Raw genomic sequence first — 10,270 nt, 5'->3', positions numbered from 1 at the left:
TTTAGAGCTCCATACATTTGTTTTGAGCTCTCCAAGTTTTTTGAGCAAATTTCTTCTGTTCCAAACTGGATTTGGAAGTTGTGACAGAAACTGGACTGTGTCCAGGATGAGATTTGATCCTGTAATTAACTGTCTTAGTTAAATCCAGTTAGAGGCCTCTTACATCTAACTGGGTCAGAAATAAACTGGCACTAAATGGTAATATTGCAGGGGATGTAAATTTGGCTTTTCAAAATTTGTGGGGACTTTCGTGTTCTACCCCTTTCTTTCATTTCTCTTGAACAATTACATGAAGAAAAGAAATCATTGGTTAAGTTCATCAAATCTGAAAGTAAAGTCAATATTTTAGGTCAAAATGGGATTCTTAATTTATGGGAAAACTGAGTTTTTTCCAGCTTATACATGAGGCCTGAGATGTAGCAAAGTCTTACAGAAATGGTGAAAAGTTACTAAAGATAACTTACAATGGAACATTGCAAATGAACAACACCACAGTGAAGTGTATTTAAAAAAATAAATAAATAAATAAATAAAAGAAAAGACTGTCTTTTGTGTTGCAGCTTGGCCTCCAGGATTATAGGATGGCAAACTGGGTCACTAGGGCTGCTCAGGGAAAGGGAACCCAGAAGTCTGGCATGCTGACAAAAGAATAAGAGTATCTTACCAGTCAGACTTCTGGCCACCCTCTCTGCAAACCTGTTGAATGAATGGTAAAAATCACTATTTATCTCCTCTGTAAAGTTTTGATTAATGAGAAAAAGTATTCTGAGGCTCATCTTAAGCTATAGAAAATCTGGTGTATTTTGTACTATGAATATGTTTTTCTGTGTTGAGGGGTAACCTAGGGATAGAACATGGATTTAGGACCCTATAAACTTGGGGCTCAAGATGACCCAGCAATCTGTTCAGTAACAAGCTTTGATACAGTTCCTCAAAACAAACAAATAAACAAACAAACAAACTGGATTAGGCTTCCATCTTGTTTTATGTCCTTGGGAGCTTGACCTCGTAACCATGCGGAGGTACTTTCTTGTGGTCTCCACCTTCCAGGGAACAGAAATTTTAGGGTTCATGCCCAGTTGGCCCTAAAAATTACAGTTAAAAGCCTTTTCTAGCTCAAAATTAACTACTCTAGACTTCTTCTGGGAAGGTCAATGGAGCCTGCCCAATGCTGTAGCTTAGCAGCTAAGGGTTTTGTCAATTCATACTGGCCATCCAGGTTCAATTCCTGACTTAAGGAATGAGTACTTTCTGGTTAGATATCTGTGTAACCTTTACAATTTGTTGATTCTCTTCTTCTCCACGAACCCTCCTGAATTTTCCTTTCTCTGAGCACCTAGGAGGTTACCTTCAGTAAGTCCAAAAGCCAGAAATATTGGCTGCTTGGCATGGATAAAGTCAGGTAATAAAATAATAAAAAGAATTTTTTAAACAGTACTATGTTTAAAAGTCAGCTTAATTGAAAGAGGATATCAAAGCTATACATATATTTAAAAGGCCTTTATGTTTTTTCCATTCTTGAATGTTTTTGGGAAAAAATATTTTTTCTTCTCAGTCCACCGAATTATTTTTATCCATTTTGTCTTGTCACTCTTTATGCACACATGAGAGGACCTAAGATAAGTTCTGATAGTCTAGGACTCCTTGGCAAAACAGATTAGGCACCAAAGAACCTTTTTTGGAAACAAACAAACGAACAAGCCTCTGTTTTCCTCATGAAACCCCAGGAATTAAAAGCAGATAGATCCCTTTAAAAATCTAAGGCTTTGCTCTGTTTTGCATTATCCAAGGGTTTTGTGACATAATCAAGATTGCTCCATATTAAGAAAGGCCTTTGATGTTTAATAACTAAGTAGGAAATGTGCTTTTAGTGATGGCTGATGGCAGTAATGGGGGAAATATTCAGCTCTTTGCATGTTTGGTTTAGAGAAGCATGCTGTTGGCCACCTGGGCATTATGGAAATGTCCCCCCTTCCTAGTGAGAAAGAAGACTCCCATGGAGATGGGCTAATTCTCTCTTTTTGGGATACAGCATCTGGCACAAAAATGTTACCATTCATTTTTGGAGCTCTGTTTTACCTTCCAGCTGTGTGTGTTTGTTAGGCTCTAGAAACAATGTTTTCCTAGCCATTTTTTCCAAGGACCCCACCCTAAAGTCAGTAATCCAATTAAGAAACCTAGAAACTGGTAAATGAAATATCATACAACTACTGGATCTTTTTCTATCTGTCTGTCTGATATTTATATGTTTTTTTTGTATGTGTGTAATGTTTATATAAAAGAGCTCTAATTAACTGGCTTAAAGAAAAATAAGTGTTAAAATCAAATATTTTGAAAAAAATTAAAACTATAAATGCTTTTTAGCTCACATAACTTTAGTAATCTTTGGGAAATTAAAATAGGTTTAAAGATTATTAGCAAAATAAAAATATTTGTTGTAAATTATTCAGGTCAGATATTAGGTTTCCTAAATGTTTTAAGGCCATAAACTGCTTCTTTGACTTAAAAATTTTTTATTTTGGAGTGTTACATTCTAAAGAAAGCCTAGGGACATGTAGAATTAGCCATGTGCCCTAGCAATGTACAGAAGGTTATAAAGAAAATAAATTTTATGTAAGATAGAATCTTGCATGGCAAATTCATATCCTAAAGTAAAATAACTGGTAGTTTAAAAAGAGGAATGTTTCGGACAAGTCAGAAAGTCCAAGCATGTCATGTCTGTGGAAGTCATGAGCGAATTCATAAAAGGAAATTTATGCACCAAAAGTAAAATTTGCTCAGAGTTACCATTGTAACACGTAATTGAGACTACTGAAAACATAGTTTTACATGCAAGATGCGTGAGAAAAGTGAAATATGCTTTTAGGAAAAGATTAGAAGGCATGGAAATGTAAATTTTTGCCTAGTTTAGGGGGTTAAAGGATTGTTTTAAATTAGGTAAGATAAAGCTAAAAGTTTGAACAAGTTGTGGAAGGTTTATGAAAATTTAATCTTGTAAAAAGAAATTCTGTGTGTAACCTGGCTAAAGTTAAAGGGGTATCATTAAATTTTTCTGTAAATTAAACATTGGAATAAAAGCATAACAGGTTGTTCTTAGAGCACTTACTGCTCTTTTTCAAAACTGTTTATGAGAATCTCACCTTATGGTAAAACTAATTAAAATTGATGATTTGTCTATAATATTTTATTAAAACTCAGGGCTGACATTAATAGTACACTAATGCAATTGTAAAATTTGGCTTTCTCACTTGAACAAGATTTTCATATAATATTAAAGGATAATGAAATATTTTTGTTTGCTTTTTAAATAAACTACTGAAAAGAGAAGGAAAAGACAAGAGACGGATTGTTTGGAAAGCTAATTCTTCTCTCTATCAATCAGTAAGATTGTCTTTTTAAAATGTTTGAGTCATCATTCTGGCTAAATGAATGACTTGTGGTAACCTGGAATTCAATTTCATAAAACTGAGTGTTTTAAATCTCTAACATATTTCATAGGATTCTAAAAATGAAATTTCAGCTTCAAAATTTTCTGACCTCTAATTTTGTGATTCTACAGAGGGCCTCTGAAGCACTCAAATGAAAGGTAAACATGATTATTTGACATGTTTAGATACATGGAAAGCATTGTCAAAATAAAAAATAATGTTTAGTCTTCTTCAGATTATGTTATAGTGATAGATGTTAATACATGTTCCAAAATTGTATAAGATTTCTAAAATTCTAATATGTCTGAATAAATGCTAGTAATAATAGTGATGGTTATTATAGATAACAGACATAACCAAATTTCCTTGTCAATTGTGTCATTACCATGACTATTTAAAGTCATTTCCACAGTGAGTTGCATAGTGCTGATGCAGTTTCTGAAATCCTCATAAGCACACAAAATCCTAGAATATGATGTCTTTTAGGAGATTCATAAAAGGATTAAAATAACCCTGAAAAGCACTCATGAATACAGGTTTCTAATAACTTTTAGATCATATCATGATTAAGAATTCCCCATGAATTCCGTAACTCCCCAAGAATTATACTGGGTAATAATTCCTGAAACTTTAATGAAAAGACTGACTTGTTTATAAAACTGTTAACCCAAGTAGAATAAAAATTAATTAAATACCAAGGAAATACTTTTCCAGATTTTCATGCTAAATCAGCCAATACCACAATTGTTTAGATGTACAATTTGAATAAGTCAAATTCCCTGTAGTAACCTATCAGTTAACAGTGCTATGCACCTAAATTAGAGAAACAACTGGTATCCAAGGAGATATAAGTCCAGTGTTAAGTATGGACTCATGGAGAACCAGGATGGCCACCTTGTCTCTTCTGAGTCCTTAAAGCTTCAGTTATTAAAGGGTCTGCATTTGATGACTCATCAGGGAAAAGATAAAATGATCCAAATTAAATACCTATTGGTGTGGTGACTTACACATTACTAAAATAGTCTATAACCAATGTTTGATTTGTTAAATCCATATTCCTGGGAAGATAATCAAAGCTCAGGTACATTTGGCTATCTGATGGAACATTTATTAAGGGGTTTCATTCAATCATCATTTTCAGTGCATGTTTTCTTGTTCTATAAAAACCTTCCTATTTAAGAGGGCTGATGTTATAACAGTAGATTATTACACTATGGTATATTTTCACCAAGTAAAAAAAGTTTTTATGGTTCATTGAGGATTTTTACAATCTAGAAGCTAAAAACTGGATCTTCTGAGGGCATTAGAGGAAGACTGTCTTTGCCATCCACACTACAGCAAATCTTTAGGACCTTGAACTTTGGGTTCATAATCTCACAATTAAGAAGAGTCCCTACACACTCTTGTAACTGTACACCCATTGGAACCCTGAAAGTGAAACTAACCAGGGAAATTTCTCACCAGAAGAAGATAGCATCTTTGATGTGAACAGCTTTTCCCAAGATCAGGGATCAAGATTTCTCCTATCATGAGACTACTATCTTTGAATTTTTTTTCTTGTTTATGCCTCTATGAACAATAAAAATGAAAAGGGGGCCTGTTATGTGCACTTATGGGGTACACTTTTATTTGTAAATGATTTTTCAGCCAGCCCTATACATGAATAAACTTATACCTTGATAGATAAAAAATGAAAGTCCAATGTAGGTGAGTACTTTAATAGTACATATGTTGCCTCATAATTAGAAACAGAACATTGGTTCACTTCTCTTACCTCACATCATGGGTTAAAGAGAACATTGCCAATAAGACTTCATTCTTCTAAGAGGCATAATTTGTTAGGTCCTTTCTCCATGGTTTGAAGTAAAAGAAGCAATGATTTAAAATGTGTCTCTCATGATAGGCACTATACCAGATTCTACAGGCACTATACCAGATTTTTTTTTTAATTCCACATAACTCTTTTAATAAATAAAGCACATCCATGGCTTAGATTCTGAATCACATTTGCAGAAGAGGGAAAACTTCTAGACCTAAACAGGGAACAGTGAAGCGACTATGAAGAAGTAGTGTGCCACATGCACCTTAAGCTTCAAGAGTGGGGAATGCAGGGCCGAGAATGCCAGACATGTCACCTCTACGCCAGACGTAGAACGGAGACCCAGGAAGCCTATGCAATCACCACCTGCCCCTCCCCTAGTGTGCTGAACCGACCAGACACTGTGTCACTTCAGATGAACTGAAGGTGGGTCTTGAGCATATTACATGAAGCTTTCCGCCATTGTGAACAATTAGGCAAGGCGTTAGTGACAGACAGAGGGGCATCACTGATAAATACTGAGCAACAGCAGGGCAGTAAAGAGGAAGCTACAGAGACATCGTGTTTCTTCAAATATCAGAAGCTTCCATGTCACAGCAGGAGAGCCGAGGATGAGCTCTACCTCTCGGAGGCTTAGTCCAAAAACTTCCTGTTAGCATTCGCACCAAACAAGGCTCCTCAGACTTCTGGCATCACCTGCTGGTCTATGAGGTCCAGCCGGCTTTCCAGGGTGTTGGAAACCTTTGTTTTACGATCCCCATTATAGATCTCAACTCCACCAGCTAAGTCCTCAGGCAGGTAGGACTCTTGGTCAATTTGGACATCAACATTGTTTTTGGTGGCAATTTTGTGTATTGGGATTGCCTTTTGCACTGCAGCCTTTACCAGAGGGAAATCTTGTTTCCTGCATCAAACAATCATTCGGGGCTCCAGCAACTAGTACAAACCCTGGAGAACCAGTCCATCCAGCAGCACTTGGTACCTGGTTGTATCTTTTACCACCTTGCTGATCCTCTGTTTTGCTTCATTTAGTAGGTCTGTGATAAGGTCATCTCTTGCTCTGAGGACTTTGAGCCTTGCTTGATTCATCAATTGGACATCTGACATTGTTTTTGCCACCTGGTCAGCACTCGACAGACTGTTCCCAGTTGAATGAAATCACAAGAAATCAGGCTTCAGAGGCCAGCCAGCTGAGGGTGACAGTGCATCTGAGGAAAAAAGTGGGTCAGCTGAGCCATTTTTATCACCAGCCTCTTCTGTGGAAAGTACATTACCAGTGCTTGAGGCATCCAGTAAGATGCAGGTGTCTCATGACTTCTTGGAGACCAGGTTTAAAATCCAGCAGCTTTTGAAGCCTCAGCAGTACATGGCTTTTCTGCCCCACCACATTATGGTAAAAATCTTCAGGTTACTTCCCACCAAGAGTTTAGTGGCCCTTAAATGTACCTGCTGCTGTTTCAAGTTTATCATTGAGTACTACAATATCAGGCCAGCAGATTCTCGCTGGGTTCGAGATCCACGCTATAGAGAGGATCCTTGCAAGCAGTGCAAGAAAAAGTATGTGAAAGGGGATGTGTCCCTGTGCCAATGGCATATCAAGCCCTATTGCCAGGCATTGCCCTATGGGCCAGGGTATTGGATGTGCTGCCACCGGTCTCAGAAAGGATTCCCTGGCTGTAAGCTGGGGCTTCATGACAATCACTGGGTTCCTGCCTGCCACAGCTTTAATTGGGCAATCCATAAGAAAGCAAAAGGGACTGAAGCTGAAGAGGAATACTAAAGTCCACGTGAGAGGCAACAAAAGGACCAATTTTTAAAACTGCAAAACACCTAGATAAACCGTTCAAATGAGCGTTGCCCCTGAGTCATCACTCTAGAAGAATCTGTACTTCATCAGGACCGCCATTGCTCAGGCATTTTTTAAACTCTAAATTTACGAGCCATACAAGAAAACTGGTCTCGTTGTTCGTAGTGGCATCTCACATTTCAACCTGGGTCATATCCCGCAGTTTGATTCAGTTGGCTGTGAATAACTCTGCATGTTTTCCTAAATCAAACCCATCCTCAAAGGATGAAGACTTGACACCATCCAGGACATTCAGAAGAGTTCACTGCAGACACTGCAGGTAGTCCTCAAAAAAGGGGTTCCAGAAATGTTTTGAGCACTTGCACCATATTTGAAATAAGTGAATAGTGTCCTATGAAAAGAACAGTAGGACTCTTGGATGAAAAGGATTCTTAAAAAGGAAAAGTCAGGCACCTTACCTTAGACCTTGTATGCTTGATCCTGTGAGACTGATGTTTGTGGCTGCAGATGGATTTCATGCCCTGTGGTGTTTACAGTGTATATAATGGTTGTGTTTTCGTAGGGCTGTGAAAGTGCACATTAAACCTGAGCGCCTTTACCTTGAGATGAGTGCTTTGGCCCCTCTGTAAATAGCACAATTAAAATCCAGTTGCATATAATGGACAGCTAACTGAACAACATAATCACCACAATGCAGCTAGGATAGTGTTGCGGCTATAATTGTATATGTGTTTTTTTAATTGTTTAGTCTTAAATTTGTACATCCTGTATAAAATATGAATATTTCCCAAATAAACTATGAATGTTTCCTGTAAAAAAAAAAAGGCCATGGTTACACAACAAACTGTAAATATACCAGAAACAAACTGCGCTATACCAGATTCTGTAATCCCAGCACTTTGGGAGGCTGAGGCAGGCAGATCACTTGAGGTCAGGTGCTCAAGATGAGCCTGGCCAACATGGCAAAACCCTGTCTCTACTAAAGATACAAAAAAATTAGCCAGGCGTGGTAGCTCATGCTTGTGATCCCAGCTATTTGGGAGGCTGAGGCAGGAAAATCGCTTGAACCTAGGAGGCAGAGGTTGCAGTGAGCCAAAATTGCAACATTGCACTCCAGCCTGGGCAACAAGGGCAAACTCTCTGAAAACACACGCGCGCACAAACACACAACCCAAATGAAGCTTTTATTAAATTGCGTGTCTGTACATACACAGGTAGGTACAGTTAAAAGAGGGAGAAAATGGGTGGAAGCATAATGTTTAGGAGATAGAATTGTTGATTTGGGACCTCTGCAGTCAAAGGGCTCCACTGACCAAAGAATGCATGATAAGGAGGCACTATATCCGATTAAACTGTTCCCTCTGACCAAGTGAATTTGTATAAATCTCTTTTGCATATTTCCTTTGTTTCTGTTTTGTAAGATTTATTGAAATTTATCTTTGCAATGTTTGTGTTAGGCCATGTTCTTGGCAGAGCTGTAGCTCCTTCCTGTGTACACTCATTTACTCTCAATGTGCTGAACCTCTGAGAAGTTTTCTATCAAAAAGCAACACATACACACACACACACACAAAAAAAAAAAAAAAAAAAAAAAAAGGGAATCTACCAATTCCCTATCTTGTGAAGATGAACTAAAGCTTTGGAGACATTTGTTAGAAATTAAATACTGCAAAGCTGGAGTAACAGCCAAAAATTCCTAAAAGTCAGACTTTAATAGATGGATGTTGAGGACTGCAACCATCCCATGGGAACTTTTTCAATGATCACCTGTAGGTTTCCGTATCAAGTTCTTTCAAAGTAACTGCTTATTATGCCACAAAGAATGGAAGATACAGAATATCAATGACAGCCATAAGTAGGTAAAGTGTAAAAAAAAAAAAAAAAAGGCTATGGTTACACAACAAACTGTGAATCCTCTTGTGAAAGTTATCCTAAATAGTAGAATTGGCTAAACGGAGAAGTATCTATGCAGCTGCTGGCATGCCTGGCCTATGGAGAAATACATCAGATATTATAGAGATTCGGTTGTCATTGATTAACAAAAAGACCACTTAGTTAAGTGAGTAAACTCTCAATCTAGCTCATTCTTTGATCTATTTGATTTTAGGTGGTTTGGTTAATGGAGATCCTCCATAAGGAGCACTCCAAACTCTTGGTATCCTCCTGTTAGTCATAATAGTAGTATTCCTGGTGTGCAATATTCTCTCTAAGTGTACACATGCAGCCATCTCTAGAATGTCAAATGGTCTCTATTCAACTGGAATCACAAAAGCTGAAAAAAATGTGTGACCATGAGGGCACAGTAACCTATGAATGATATGCTGAGACCAGAAACCCTAAATGATGGAAACAGTATAACCTACTGTTCTACTGTTTAATAGTGGGTTTCAAGACCAAATGAGTATATTTATGATGGTGATAGTGACATCAGTGACTGCATTTTTAGTCAATCTCTCAAAATTGAGAGAGTAACTGAAAGCAGAGAATCGTCAAAGCAACTTAAATATGGCCTGAGCAGGACTCCACACTACTATAGTTTAGTCCTTGTATATGAATTGTAACCTAGCTTAATAGGTAGACAAGATTGAAAACCTAATTTAGGAGTATTAATCTTTAAAAATAGCTGTCTTGGCCAATCCCAGTGGCAATATTTCAACCACTAATAGACTGCTAACTGTTCAAACTGTGTTCAAATAAGGTGAATAACCAATCCAGTTGCTTCTGTACCTCATTTCCAATTTCTGTACATCATTTGCTTATTTATTTATTTATTTATTTATTTATTGTCTATAAATTTATTCTCACCACAAGGCATCCCCAGAGTATCTCTGAATCTGCTGTGATTCTGGGGACTGCCAAATTTGCAAATCGTTCATTTATTTTCCCTTTTGGAAATGGTCTTTCTAACTTGTGTTAGGTAATATCTCACTGTGGTTTTGATATGCATTTCCATGATAATTAGTGATACTGAGCATTTTTTTTCATATATTTGTTTGTCATCTGAATGTTTTCTTTTGAGAAATGTCTATTCAGGAAAGCGGATGTTGGGAAGTTTATTGGTAGCAAATGTCCTAAAGGGATATTCTGGGATCATGAAAGTGTTCTCTACCTTGACCATGGTGGTGTTTACATGGCTTTATATATTTGTCAAAGTAATTAAATTGAAAACATAATTTAAATAAATTATACCTAAATTAAGTAGATTTTTTTTAAAAA

The 10,270-nt window shown here is 37.1% G+C and overlaps 2 pseudogenes across 2 annotated transcripts; one reads left to right on the top strand and one right to left on the bottom strand.

Annotated features, from left to right (window-relative positions):
- Window positions 1-5,365: 5,365 nt before the first annotated feature.
- Window positions 5,366-6,354, bottom strand: LOC116549761 (annotated as a pseudogene). Its single transcript, XR_004268051.1, has one exon. The product of XR_004268051.1 is annotated as a V-type proton ATPase subunit E 1 pseudogene (transcript).
- A 5-nt stretch (window positions 6,355-6,359) lies between these two features.
- Window positions 6,360-7,066, top strand: LOC116555803 (annotated as a pseudogene). The gene has a single exon (XR_004270693.1). The product of XR_004270693.1 is annotated as an F-box only protein 34-like (transcript).
- The last annotated feature ends 3,204 nt before the right edge of the window (window positions 7,067-10,270 follow it).

The sequence above is a fragment of the Sapajus apella genome, unplaced genomic scaffold (genome assembly GCF_009761245.1).
Source record: "Sapajus apella isolate SASKATOON/1434 unplaced genomic scaffold, GSC_monkey_1.0 scaffold1, whole genome shotgun sequence".
NCBI lineage: Eukaryota > Metazoa > Chordata > Mammalia > Primates > Cebidae > Sapajus > Sapajus apella.
The sequence above is the reverse complement of the archived record's forward strand: the minus strand, read 5'-3'. Positions and strand labels throughout refer to the sequence as shown.